General features: G+C 40.6%; 1 pseudogene across 1 annotated transcript; it reads left to right on the forward strand.

Annotated features, from left to right (window-relative positions):
• Positions 1 to 10988: 10988 nt before the first annotated feature.
• Positions 10989 to 12646, forward strand: LOC103708139 (bZIP transcription factor 11 pseudogene; annotated as a pseudogene). The gene has a single exon (XR_016395902.1). The product of XR_016395902.1 is annotated as a bZIP transcription factor 11 pseudogene (transcript).
• The last annotated feature ends 2701 nt before the right edge of the window (positions 12647 to 15347 follow it).

Raw genomic sequence — 15347 nt, forward strand, 5'->3', positions numbered from 1 at the left:
TTAATCCTCCGAGAGATTACCACCCTTGGCCAAGCATACCAGTTGGCTCAAGATGTAGATAGTTTCTTACAAGCCCCTGTAGTGAGGCATACCGACCCTCGACCCATGGCCCCAGGGGCCCGACCTAATCAAAACTACCTCCCACAACCCAGGCAGCTTCCCAATCCTTCTAACCAGCCCGGCCCTAGCCAAGCACCGATTCGGACATCCCCGATACCTGTCCAGAACTCTTCAAATGATAAAGAAAAGGGCATACTAGGTCCCAATCCTCGTTCTAGAAGCCAAACCCAATGTTTCAGGTGCCAAAAGTTTGGCCATATCGCGTCCCAATGTAATGCCAAGACCTATCTAATGACTGAACTTGAAGTAGGAAACCAGGAGACTGAATGTGTCGAAGAAGTCTATGAACCAAACATCGAGGATTTTGTAGAAGACTTTGGAGACGAACAGACCGGGTTAGAGTTTATCCAGTCTGCACCCCAAAATGAGCCCACTGATCGGAATGACCAAAATCCTAGGCTTCATGTGGTTCGGTATACTCTAGCTCAAACCAAGACCGAACAAGATTGGCGTAGAACCTCCATATTTTACACGTTTCTTAAGATCAATGATAAAACATGCAAAATCCTATTTGATAGCGGGAGTTGCATCAACGCCATTGCGTCTGGAGTTGTTTCCCGCCTCGGCCTGAAATCTACCCCTCATCCCAACCCATATAAGGTAGCCTGGGTAGATAAGACATCCATCTCAGTGTCGGAAAGATGCCTTGTACCGATTCAATTCCTATCTTATAAAGACGAGATCTGGTGCGACTGCCTTCCGATGGACGTAGGTCAAGTCATTTTAGGGAGACCTTGGTTATATAATAGGGACGTCACACTTCATGGACGTTCGAATTCGTGTAGCTTTATGTTCCAGGGTCGGAAAATTGTACTGAACTCCTTGCCTCCCCGAAAGCCCGCCTCTACAAAAAAGAGTGCTACCCTACGGAAAGATAAATCACTTCACATCATTACTTCGAACGAGGTAATGAAAGATATCGACAGCCAATCACCTGTGTTTAACCTTGTGGCTAGAGTTATCAATGTGGAGTCGAATCCTGAGCACCCACCCGCAGTAGTTTCCCTGTTGGAGGAGTTTCACTCTGTTTTCTCTCAGGATCTTCCATATACACTTCCTCCGATGTGTGACCTCCAGCACGTCATTGACCTCATTCCTGGAGCATCCGTACCAACTCTTCCCCATCATAGGCTCAACCCAAACGACCACACCGAACTGAAATGTAAAGTTGACAAACTCCTCACTCGAGGGTATATTTGTGAGAGTTTGAGCCCCAGTGCTAAACCCACATTCCGCACCCCCAATAAAATTATGGTTCAGTATCGTTTTTCCATCCCTAGGTTGAACGACCTCTTCGATTCTATGTCTAGTGCCACGATCTCATGGCAAGATGTCAATATGGACTTCGTGTTGGGACTTCCTCGTACCTATATCAAGCACGATTCCATATTTATGGTTGTGGACCATTTTTCGGATATGGCTCCTTTTCTCCTATGTCCTAGGACTTCTAACAATTCTAGAATTGCCACACTTTATTTCAATGAAGTCGTTAGACCTCCTGACCTTCCAACACCTATTATATCTGATAGAGATGTTAGATTCGTGAGTTCTTTTAGGAAAATTCTTGGACACATGATTGGCACTAAATTAAAATTTTCGTCGGTCTATACTAGGACCTGGGATTTAGTGTTACCGACCGTCGAGTTTGCATATAATAGTTCGGTCAATAGGTCCTTAGGCGTGAGTCCTTTCGAAGTGGTGAATGAATGTAAACCTAGGCAGCCCATAGACTTGATTCCCATGTCACATCAACATAGAGTCTCTGAGTCTGCACAATCATTTGCTTCACACCTGCATTCATTGCATCAGGAGATCAGCAAACTTATTCACTCTAATAACTTAAAATATAAATCCTTTGCTGATTTGCACCGCCGTTATAAAGAATTAAATGTAGGTGATTCAGTCATGGTAAGAATTAGACCTGAACGACTTCCTTCGGGGACGTTCAAAAAGTTGCAATCTCGTAGTGCGGGACCATTCAAAGTCCTAAAGAAAATCAGTTCGAATGCGTATGTTGTAGATCTTCCTGAAGACTATGGGATTAGTGCGACATTTAATATTGAAGATTTAGTCCCATACAAGAAATCAACATTCATTCCTTCTGACCCTTTTGTTGATACATCCACTGTTGTTGATCACCCTGCTCTAGCACCTGCTAGTGAGCCTCCACCTCCCCAGTTTCATGCACGCAGAGAACACATAGAACATATATTAGATGAGCAGGTTATCTCTACCAGGAGAGGAAGCTACCAACGTTACCTTGTTCGGTGGAAAGGTCGACCCGAATCAGATGTGTCGTGGATTTCGCGAGCTGAGTTGCAGCGCCTTGACCCGGATCTTCTGGAGCAGTACGACGGCCGCCCCGATGTACACTCGACGGGGTCGAGTTTTTCTCACCCGGGAGGAGTTGATGGGGACATCAGCTAGGTCCCCATTTTATTTGCATATTTGCTTATTGTTATTTCTGGGTTTATTTGTGTTTAGGGATTTATTTGTGGTTTATTTTATTCTGGGCTTATTTTCATTTTAGGGCTTATTTGTGGGGAATTATTTTATGTAAGGGGTTTATTTTAATTGTTCTTATGAGGCCCTATTTAAAGGGAACTTGTAAGCTGATTAGGGTTTAATGCAGAATTAAAGAATTTCTTTCCCCACGTTTCCCTCTTCTTCTCTTCTCCTTCCTTCTCCTTCTCCTCTTCTTCTTCCTCCTTCTCCTCTCCTCTTCTCCTGCTTTCATTTTAAAATTGGTCCGGCATCACAATCAGCTTGAGATGTTTGGCATGCTATGTCCCCTAATTGATGAGAAGCTAGGTAAGTAGAGATAATAGCAAAAATAATTTTTTGAGAGAAGATAATGGGGATAATAATTGAGTTTTTGGGTTTAATATGAATTGATTGAGATAGACATGAGGCGTGATTTTTTTTAATATATTTAATCAAAATGGTAAATGTTGTGTAATAAAAATGGTAAATATTCCTAACACAAAATATACTTCAATTTCTGTTATTACATCTTCCGTTGTCCAAGGCTGATGAAATGCTGAACCTTGTATTCATAAGCATCACATCAACTCAACAGACCATAAATAAGCAATCACTGGCATCACCAATGAACTGTGGTTTGAGATGAATCCTGGATTCGATTAGCAAGAGCTCAGAGCTTCGCTTGCAGTGGGAAAACTTATACTATAAAAGCTAAGACTCTGCATTTTTTTGGGGTAATTGTGATAAAAATTTTAGAAATTTCGTGTACACTTTTTTTAAAAAAGTATCAAACTTATAATGCATGCATCCCAATTGCCATGCTCTCTCGGATGTTGCCATCAGAGTTTGCTTGCTTGACCATCCCATCCACCTGTGCGTGATGGTGCCACGTTCAAACAAAAGTGATACCCGGCTTGACTCTTTGTATGGGTGGAACGAGATCTACTGAGAAAGCAGCAGCCTAGACTGGAGATCTTGTGTCCCCATAGGTACTTCCTGTACCCATGGGAGAAACTTTTTCCTTCTTTTTTTTCCTTTCTTTAGGAGATCTCAAAGTTAGCTTTAGATCTTGCTCTTAAGAAAATTTCTCCTTTACAATCAAAGGCCCGGTAGATCGATACTGCCAACCCCTATATTTTTTTCCTTTTTTTTTTCCTCTACGCACTCTGAAATCGCTTTTTTTTAAGAGAGAGAGACGAGTGGCATTTCCCCTTCTAACTTCACTCTGTCGCTCTCCATCCTATCCCATCCTAGTCAAGTGGAAGAGCCCCGGGAAAAAAATAATAATCAAAACCTCTAATGCCCTTATAGTAAAAAAAATTATTGACCGAACCAAATCCATAGTTCAGTGGATGAGTCCACCCACGAACCAATGTGCACAAAGACGGACTAACCAAGACCATGAGGGGGAAAAAAAAGTAATACATGCATATTTATTCGTGTTGGTTTATACTTTATAGTTAGGTTGGTTTACCAACTCAGTGGATCTAGTTTAATTAAAAATTTTGTATGTGATCACTATATTGAACAGTGTACTTAGAGGAATTGACATATAGTTGTGTTGGAACCAAAATCAAAAAATAATAATAATAAAATAAAATAGTGTAAATAAATCATCCGTACATCATTGGTGAGAAGTGACTTATTCAGAGAGGCATTAGTACTTCAGGTAAATAATGTTTAGGGGTGCAAGTCGTACCCCACAAACCGACCAAATCTTTTCTTCGTTGAAAGAAATATCCCACTGTCCCACTTTAGTTACTTTTGGCTCATGGGAACAGTTCCATGGCAAGATGGCATGTACAAACGTGAGGCATCAGAGACCATCATTTCTGGATGGATTGGTGTACGTGTCCAAGGAGAAAGAGAAAAGAAAAGGTTTGAGAGCGTGCAAGAAATAGGAAATGATCGGTGCATCTTGGCATCTTTCTCGTGGTGGTGGCGGTGGAGGCACAGCATGCCATACGCATGGAGATGGCATCGCCGACCGATAGCACTTCATGCTACCAAGAATAGAGGGACCTTAAATTATGAGAAATAGGAGTACTCCTTGGCTGAAACGTGAAGCCTGCAAGCTTTATGTAATAATTCAGAATCTTATCCAAAAAAGCTAGTCGAAAAGTATTATTTGGATTTCTTAATCTTGTATAAGTACTTAAAATCTATACAGTAAATAACCGATGTGAGACTAAATACACGTCTGCACGGATCCTCACATAATTTCTCCGTTCAAGTTCTGACGTCCTCATCAGGCTAAGGGTTCAAATCCGTTCAAATCTAAGCACAAATACCACGATCGGCTCATGATCAGTCCCAATGGATCCGTGCTGCAGGGTCCCCTAGTCCGCGTTGGTTATGGGCCAGATCCGCTCTTATACAATTTGTAATAATCCAGGATCTCATCCAAAATAGCTAGCCAAAAAATATTATTTGAGTTCCTTGATACCGTATAAGTACTCAAAAAAAAATCTGCCCAGTAAATAATCGATATAGGACTAAACACACGCCGCACGGGTCCTCACACCTTGAATCTGTCGCATTTTTTCTCCTTGGACACCCCAATCCATTACTATGAATTGAGTATGCAATTCACATTTATGAACTGGAGTATAGTTATGGATTTAGAGATCGAACTATCTGAAATAACGAGAAAAGATCCATTACTATGAAGAGAAACAAATGCAGTCCTTTCTTAATGAAAATAAGATGGTCTGAAGATGCAAATTCTCATGTAGTTGTTGGAGTTATTGATGTTTTTTCAGTAATATTATTAATGGAAATGTTGCATTGGTGGAAAAGAAGGGAAAAAGGGTGCAGCAATGGGAGAAAATTTTAGTTGCTTAGATTTTAGAAGTTGACCTGAACAATTTCATCGCAATAGGACCTTTAAGATATCCTGCTTAAGCCTCCTTCCTAATTCCGAAAAGAATGATAGATTTGAAATCTTTCGTATGTTGATCCTATTAACATACTAGTGACTCGATAACTTGCACTTTTTTTTTTTTGAAAATTTTATTCTAACTCTAGGCGTGTCCTTCCACCTGGCAGATTTTTTTTTTTTTGAAAACGCTACCTTCGCCCACCTATCTTAGGAGAGAGAGAAAGGGAGAGGGGTTAACTGTCATTTCGCTTCTATCATCAAAATTCAAAACAAAGATATCTCATTGCGCATATCTATATAACATATTTATTCTGAACAAGGGAAAAATAAATTGGAGTACCTATATCCACCATGCATCTAAAAATACCCACAATAATATTCATATTCCCAAAAACAAGTCTATATGCGTATGTGCGTGTGCACGTGCATGTATGCATGCGAGCGAGAGAGAGGATACTCGCACTATAGGAAAATTCATCTTTTTCAGCATTTTTTATAATCTTTACCGACGGTCTGGCCCATGCATAACTGCATATATATATATATATATATATATATATATATATATATATATATATATATATATATAAGGTATGGTTGTGTATAGATAGATTTATGTTTAACTTTGGGCAAGAGAGTAAACATATAGCGGGAGCAAGGATTAATCATCAATTTGCGGTCTCTACGAAAAAGACTTTAAAAAATTAGGGTTATAGAATCCCTGACTAGACAAGGAGCCCTTCGCCTTTAAACAGATCCTTTACATTTTTTCTTAATTAGGGTTACCGAAAATCGCCGACGCTTTACAAAAGGGCCAGTAAAATCCAATTTCTTATAGTGTCGTTGGGCGTACATATGCTTTACGTATGATTATTTGATAATTATTTATCTTGCAAAAAAATTACATGTTCAAGTTCTAGATGCCGTCATGCATGCATGTATATTATGGGGATGGGAAAGGTATGGTGGGTATATGTATGCTTTATGTATGATTATTTGATAATTATTTATGTTGCAAGAAAAATTACATGTTCAAGTTGTAGATGCGGTCCTCCAGAATTAATTTGCAACTGGACCAGTGAAGCAGGAATCATAGTGTCAAAACAGCCACCTTCCCCGCCAAAAAAAAATATATAGTATAGCCCACCATGCACGACCTCAGGGAAAAGCACCCAATCGATGGTCCGCCAAGTGCATCCGCCTCCTAGTGATCAACGTGCTCCGCTTGATGGCCATTAGCATATAGTATATATGGTCCGAAATTAATTAACCACGTCTTTATCAGCGTCACTCGTCAGACCATGACTTGAAGAGCCCTAAGGCCACTTCTTAGCCACCATCAACAGAACTTTGAAGACACCACCGGTCTCAATCATGCTTGAGGATGACTCAGCCATGATTGTTGGCTCGATTCAGAAAGTTACTGGCGGCGAGTATGGATGTCACCTTCTGCTTCAAAACATTTGGGCTATATTTAGTGGTGGTGTAGTATTCCACACCGAGCATGTATATAGAGACCAATAAGACTGCGGCTGGGTGGCATCGTATATGGCCAAGGCTCTATCGGTGAAAAAAAAAAGAAGAAAAAAAAGATAGCAGTTGCTTAGAGCGTTTTGAAATGTATTATTTATAGATTTTTTTTTTTTGGGGATGTGTCTGGAGTCATATGAAGCATTAGTTAAAAAAAAAAAAAAAGAGGAAAAGAAAGAAAAAAAAAAGAGAAAGAAAGAGAGGAAGAGGCCCAAGAGGGGCACCACCCGCCAAAAATTTCTGACTTGACCCGGAAGGATTTCCTTCCCAGTGAATTGACCTAATTGGGCGGCACTTTGCCTTCTTTTCCATCTACTTTCTCGGCTTTAAAAATGCTGAAAGGCTTTTGGATCTATCGTTGTCTTCTTTGCATGCTTTGGCCCCATTTTCTTGTAATCGACATAAAAAGCTCGGTCCCCATTCATTCCCCCACTTCATTCCAAAAGCATCATCTAAAGTTTATGATTGACTACACACAGGGCATGCACCCAGTTTTCTGCTCTTGGAATAACTCACGGAAGATCCTTTTCAGATGCGATAGGAAACTACTGATATCCGGATGGCTGCCGAGCCGGTTCTCCTTTCATTTGTTTGAACGAGATTTCGTGAGTCAAGTGGATGGTTTCTCGAACCATGTCTGCCTCTAGAACGAGCTGTGGATTTGATGACGCCATGATAGCTTGTCGGCGAGCACAGTTGGCAGCCATTAATGGCTGCAGTAAGTTGGTAATATTAAAATATACCACATATGGATGGTCTCGGAAAAGGCATGGTTTATATTGCCCCACGTTTTGCGACTCTAACATGGGACATGGTGAGATGAAACGATGGATCAGAGTTTTATGGAGTCCGTGTCATGAATCACAACCATTCGATGTTTCGTATTAGTTCTTCCCTAAATTTAGATCCAACTAATTTTAATTTTTTGGACGTTAGATTTTCTGTACATCTACGTGTTCCAAAGCCACATCCTTGCTCTTTTTAATATTTCATCGGATTGATATTTTTTTCTTATAGGTGCTTTGGTTCTAGCCTTCCATTAAAGGATAAAGGATAAAGGATAAAGGATAAAGGATAAAGCACAAAACAAACATTTGCCATAAAATTTGTCTGAGTTGTAAATCTGATTGTTACTACGTTATGGACTGAACAGGTGGTTAAGATCTACACATTTTTCAGTCTTTTTTTCTTTCTTTTTTTTTTTACTAAGGCTGGTGGATTATATTTGACGAGTACGGATGCTCCCAATAAAATCGAAAAACAAAATAACTTGGAGTGCCCAGGGCAACTCTTCACCTCCAGCCCATAGGATACTACAAGAGTCACTACATAAGCAGCCATCCAGTCACAATCCCATTAGAAAATCAGTCATTCTTTTAGTGAAACAAGTTTTATACTTGCAAACTAGCTTCTACTTTTGATTATATATGTATATATATTTTTTTCATAATATAAATATCAGGAAAAAAAAATTTTGCTGTGGAAAAGAATGGTTTGTAATGCTGAAATATACCCCCGACACATAAGGTCAAATCCGAAATGACTATTTTTTCATACTACTATCTCGATATAAAATTTTATGTTATGAAAAAAAGTAATAATGGTTTGCTATGTTATTATTGGTTATTATATATATTCAATATGGGAAGGTATAGACTTTTTTTTAAAAAAATAAAAAACCCATTGGCATCAAGCATGAGGGAATGCTAGATGTTTGTGTGTGTGTGTATGTATGTATGTATATTCTCAAATAAGTAGGGATGGATTCTTCATCCTTTTCCACTCCAGCTATAGTCTGTTGATAATTAAATAGCTTTTAATAATCAATTACGTATACCCACAAACCTAGTGAAGCTCGCAATACCCTGCCTTATCTTGAAAAGCACGAGTCTCGATTGTTCGAAAGCATATCATGGGTTAATATGAAATGTTTACCAAATTTTGTTGCCACTTGTACATAGCAATCGAAATCATGCATAGATGGCATTCTTTCCATAAAAGAGCAAGGGTAATATTATAGAGGGAACCATTCCGTTCACTTTAGCATGCAGTAAGTATAAATTATCAGGAATACTTTATAGACCAAAGTGGGACCCAACCTAAACCTTGCCGCTGAAGGTATACATCAATCATATCCTGCTCGTAGAATAATGTTAAACTTACATACATGAGAACGGATGAACAACCACCGAGGTGCTAGCACGGTGGGAACGGAGCTTTGATTTCACCAAAATAGCCCAGGTTTGAAACGCGCGGGCATCGATTAAATGCAGAGACTGGATGTCCTCTACCTGGTTTGTTCGGTGAAGTCGCTATCTGGTCTGCCATTACTTAGATGGTGCTGGTGTGACGTACTCACACGGAGATAGGGCTGCCATGCTGGTGAGGCTTTGCCATGGGTGGAGAGGATATAAATAAAAAATGTTCTATCCGCATCGAACATTCTCCAGCGGGGAGAGGGCTCAGTGAGGGTTGCTACACGGGTGAGGTTCTCCTGTTGCTTATTTAAAATATTATTGCCAATTGATCGTAAAATTTTCACAATTAATTTTTTTTTTTTGGTACACTAGTTTTTCACACCAAACGTATATGAGTAGAACCAATAAAGTTAGAAAAAAGAAGCTGGCTAAATGAGTAGGGAACATCCATCTAGTTCATCTAGAGAAAACCTTTAGAGTGATGCGTTGTGTAGGAGGACACATAGTCTGCAGTTGTGTTAGCCTCCTGATGAACATGAGTGGTTCTAAATGAGCCACAGTCCTCCGCTATCCTCCATATATCATGGATCAAACTGTCCGTCCGTCACGGTATGTCGCCTGCAAATCTCCTCGATCACAGAGGTTGAATCGCCCTCCAGATGGATGTGCTCTGCACCCAGAACACGCCTCAGATAGATGACACCCTCCTATGCCTCCATCAGCTCCGCTCTAATGATAGAAGTGTCGTAAATCCGGCGCCCGCCAGCCGCCGCAAACTTGGAGTGGTGGTCTATGATGACAAAGCCAACACCTCCCTTCTCACCTTGCTCTATAACACTACCATCAAAATTCATCTTAAGAAAGATTGGAAGTGGGGGCTTCCAGAAAATAAAGATAAAGATTGCATTCGCACCTTTGTAGAATGCCTAATGATAGTGACTAAACAGGTGATTGTTGCAACTAATTGGAAGAATATATGACGAGAAATGGTGGGAGGAAATTTATGGGCCAGGAGGGAGAGAAAACTAAAGTCCACCATTCTAAGATTTAATTTAGAAAATAGCTTATTTTCCTATCTATTTTGTAGCCTCGAAGAGAAAAAAAAAACACTTGCACATTATTTTACTATTTGGTTCGGGGGGCGTATGTCCGCTCAATATAAATTTTAGGAGTAATATACAAAAGAATTAAAAAGTTAATATGAAATTAGAAGGATTTGTGGAACTAACGTACAGAGAAATTTTGATTTTTATATTATTACGACTCTGACCATCTTCGTCATCCATCCATCAAACCATGTACTTTCAAATATCAGAATAAACATTAACAAGTTGCCTATTCATCTCAACAAGATGCAAAATAGCAACAGCCGCAGCCTTTAAACAGTTATGTGCAATATGTGTTAATAGAAATAAATTAAAGAGTCCTCTCTCTCTCTCAAAAAAAAGCTTCTTTTATTTTTCCCAGAGGAAGAGCAACTCCTGTTTGATCATTTGAATTGTTTATGTAAATAAAAGATTTGTTTTTGTATCAACTAAATTTCTTGTTTAACGATCCGTCATATTTTTATAATAAGAACAAATGATGATGTTATATTTGGAAAAAAATAATAATCCAAAAAAAAAACAAATGGCAAAAAAAAATCTAGTAAAAAGGAGTTTGGTTCGGTCGAGTTTCAACGTGATGTCTCCACCCACCAGCTGGACTTGGACGGATGTGGAAAACCCCGTTCCACGCCATTTTGTCGCTCTCCCAAGTCCCAACGGCTCACCACCGGGAGATTCCAAAGCTTTCTCTGTCTCTCTCCCACTTTTTCTTCCTTTCTTTTTCCTTTTTGAAACTATTTTCTTCTTTTCTGTGTTCTCATCTTTTCCTCCGTTTTCTTCTATAAATTCCACCCCCCTTCCCAGCCCAAATTCCCTTTCCCCCTCTCCCCTCCTCCCTTGGCTTACTTCTCCTCTTCCCAATTCTTGCCTCCTTCCCTCTGGAACTGTTCAGGTTCCGCTACTCTGCTCCTCCCCTGTTTTCCTCTGCCTCTCGCAGCCTTATTTCCTCCAAGAATTTTTCTTGGGTTCTTCGAGCTACTGGGTCTGGATTCCGTCCGTTTTGCGGAAAGACACCTCCGGAACTCTGTATTTATTGGGGGGAAACTCTGCCCAAATCTTCCGGAAAAACTCGCCTCTTTCGAGGCCGAATACCGAGAAAAAAAAACCATCATCGACATCTGGTTGGTGTCGGGAATTTCTTCCCTTTGGTTGTTTTGTCTCTTCCTGTTTCACATGCAGCATCTCTTCCCGCTGATGTTTCTGATTGATGCCGCATATCCCAACTGAAATCCTCCTCTCCGAGTTTATGGTAAATTCTAGATTCAGACGCCCGACCCATCTCGTTCAATCTTTCTCCGTTGTCTTCCTCTACTGGTTCTATGTGTTCTCACGAGGTTCTTCTTCTAACATCTCAGCACTCGGGCCCTGTCCATTTTTTCATCTACATAGTCTCCTAGTCCCAGAAATTTCTCCATATAAGAACTCAAATCTTATTATATCTCTAGAATTCAGCTACAGTTCCACCCAAGAAAGATCCAGCACTAGTAAAAAAAAAGGCTGCTAAATAACTTGCTTTAATCAGTTGTGTGTGAGAACCAGTATGACTTCTTCCAGCGGGACTTCTTCTGGATCATCGGCTCTGGTTCCGGGGTCCACGGCGGCGGCGATCGACGAGAAGAAGCAGAAGCGGATGCTGTCGAACCGGGAGTCAGCGCGGCGGTCTCGAATGCGGAAGAAGCAGCTCCTGGACGATCTGAGGACCCAGGTGAGCGAGCTGAGGCAGCAGAAAGGCCGCATCCTCGCAGCTCTAAACCTCACCACCAAGCACTACCAGGACGTTGAGACTGCGAACTCCGTGCTCAGGACTCAGATGGCGGAGCTCAGTTCCAGACTGCACTCCCTCGATGAGATCCTCCGCTTCTTGAATGGAAACTTCGGCAGCAGCCATGGGAATCTTCTGGCCTGCGAGGGGCCTCAGAACGCTGATGGATTCACCAATCCTTGGAACTCCGTGTACACGAACCAGCCCATCGTGGCCTCGGCGGACATGTTCCAATACTACTAGATACACATGAGGTTCTGGTTTTTTTGACGTTGGTTGCTTGGCGCTGGTGTCTGCTGTAAAATACGCAAGTTTGCTTACTGTAGTTTGTATGATTGGTGTGGGAGAAGGACAAGATGTTTTTGGCTTTGAGAGCATTTTTTATGGGCCCAGGGCGCTATAAAGGTGTGACACCACCAAGGTTGCGGTAGATGGAAGTGCTTGTAGGCAAAAAGTTTGGTTTGGTTACCAGGTGGTGGTGTGCGTATGAATTATTACGATACAATTCGCACTATTTTAGTATAAATATGTTTAAAAATGTCAGAAAACAACAAATTTCCAAAGATTTTTAGCAATTATGCCTTCTCGATCTAGAGAACCCCTCTCGTGTGATCTACTACAAAAAAAGCCATCCAATTCGCAGTACTGTTCAAATATGCCTCATTAAGCTCTAGAAACAGTAGATGGATGTGTACCTTCTTTGCTTACCCTTGAATTCAGCTAAACACTGTGATCGAGTCACCTTTCAACAAAATGGCGTTGGCACTCAAATGCCAGCTTCTGTTTGTGATGTAAACTATAAAATAATACATATTGTTGGATAAAATATGGTACTTCAGGTGATTTATTTCATAAAATTGAGTAAGCGATAAACTCTCAGGGATTTTAGGGGGGCGAAATTAATCTATAAGAAATTAAAATAATGGTAGACCTCACAAGTATTGATGTTTGCTTGAATTAGAAAAGTTTTACAATGAGAATAGACTTTCCACCGGATGAGCTCAGTGGAAGGAAGTCTCCTTGCGTTCCAACCGTGCATATGAGACTGGCGGTATCATTGTTGCTGTTGCCTACCTTTTATTTCTTTTCTTTTGATCTAGATACTTGACCACCTGCTACCATTATAATGAATTCAGTAGCTTGGGATGGTGGAGTTTTTTTAAATTTGGTTTTGCTGTGAGCACTGTCCCAAACGAATTTAGTAATGAAGAAAGGCACGACGTAAGCATGTTCCTGGGTGAGGTTTTGGCCAATAAAAAGAAAGGATGGCTTGTGAAGTGGGCATTACCGAAAGGTCACGTCCACTTGTTTCCACCCCGCATTGTGGGTGGTGCAGGTGGAAAAGTTCATCAGCCACATCCTACAAGGATGCCCAAGAGCATTACAGATCTGGAGCAGGACTGTCTCTACCTTGCCACAGACCACTCGATCAGCTGATGATCCTTTACTTCAGATTAGAGAGGCGGTGCAGAGCCCGAGGACCATGGAGTGGGGGATCTCCTATGCCTACGTGGTGCATCGCATTTGGTTGGACAGAAACGTTTGGATCTTTGAAGACCGGTGGGTGCCACTGTGTACTGTAGCAGAGATAGCCACTCTACAGGTTGCCGAGCTCACTTGGGCCACTGCGTCGATTTCATCTGGGATGGTTGGTGATATATGGGGCACTCACTTTGCTGTTTCAATGTCCGAATTTTTCTTTGTCTCTTGGGTGCCCCCACCCCCTGTCCATTTCAAGGTAAATTTTGATGGGAGTGTTTCCACTGAGGGAGGTAAAGCAGGGGTGGGATTTATGCTCAGGAGCCATGACTCGCATTGCTTGCAGCGGGGGGCCGGTGTATCTTTGGTTTGTTAGCTGCAGGGGCGGAGCTCCGGGCAGCGTGGGAGGGTTTTGCTTTTTGCGAGACGACGGCTGGGGGCGAAGCGCATCATCCTGTAGAGGGACTCAGCTACTGTGATTGACCGAATTCGAGAGGAGAGGTGGAGAGGGGTTGCGAGCCCTTTACTTCATGGCATTAGATAGATATTAGGGAGATGTAACATCTTTCAGGTGGTGCATGCCTACCGGAAGGCAAATCGAGCGGCCAATTAGGTATCTACCTATGCGACGCAGCATTTTGGAAAAGTCCTTTGGACTCATCAGGGGATCCTTCCAGCACCGCTGGGCTAGGCCCTTGTTTTTGACTCAATGGGCTACACCTACACTGGAGTAGGGTGAGTAGCCGGTATATCAAAAAAAGAAAAGAAAAAAAAAAAGTATAGTTTCAATAGAAAAATTTTTGAATTATTTTTGATTTTTCTTGACCAAACTTTTCTTCAAATTATTTTCCAAAATTGAATCGATTCAAAACTACTCAATTATTTTTCAATTATACATAAATTTTATAATTTATTTTTGAATTATTCACAACCAATTTAAAAATTTTGTATTATAAATTTAATGATACCATAGATCATTGCTAATGTTGATGTTTTTTGCTATCATATGTTACTTTTTTCTCTTCTCCAATTATTCTTAAGTAAGTAAATTTATAAGTCTTTTAGAAAGTCTATAGTTTTAAAATTTTATTATTTTGTGCTCAACTTTTTTCTCGAACTGTTTGTAAACTTTTGACAAAACTTTGGATTTTTTTTCTTCCCAATTCCCGATCATTATTATCTAGCGAAAAATGTTCTCAAATGCCAAACTTATGTCTATGCTTGAAAGTGGTTTTGAGTCCGATCCTTAGGTCGTCCATTCCGCTATTTAAACCGGGATAATTATTTCATATGAGCCTTCTCACTCCCTTTCTGGGCACCAAAAATATAAAAAAAATAAAAAAGCTAAAAGAAGAACTCCTTCAGGCTATGGAAAACGAAACTTCTCACTCCCTTTCACATTGTTGGGTTCATAAAATGCAAAACCAGCATTTACGTAAAGAATAAATCCTAGGAAAAAGAAGGCATCTCATTTACGTAAAGGTTCAGAGGATATTTTTGCCATTTGGGAGTGGATTGATAATCCCTTAAATTTGGGAACGTAAGAAGTGGACTGCTCAACTTTAATGGAAAAATCTACCAATTGATGAAATACATATAATGTCACTGAAGCACATGAAGTAAATGATTGTATATTTGCGGTTTGGTGAGCTTTTTGGTTAAGAAATCCTCTTGGTCTTTTGGTCTGTGCCGTTCTGCCCGGCCAGTGGTTCATATTATTTCTACATCTTGTTTTGATGTGGGGCTCATCCCCATTCCCTAATTATCTGACTAAAGAAAAGGAGCAG

The sequence above is a fragment of the Phoenix dactylifera genome, chromosome 1 (genome assembly GCF_051530095.1).
Source record: "Phoenix dactylifera cultivar Ajwa chromosome 1, Ajwa_hap1_PhDact_Kaust_v1.1, whole genome shotgun sequence".
NCBI classification, from domain to species: Eukaryota; Viridiplantae; Streptophyta; class Magnoliopsida; order Arecales; family Arecaceae; genus Phoenix; species Phoenix dactylifera.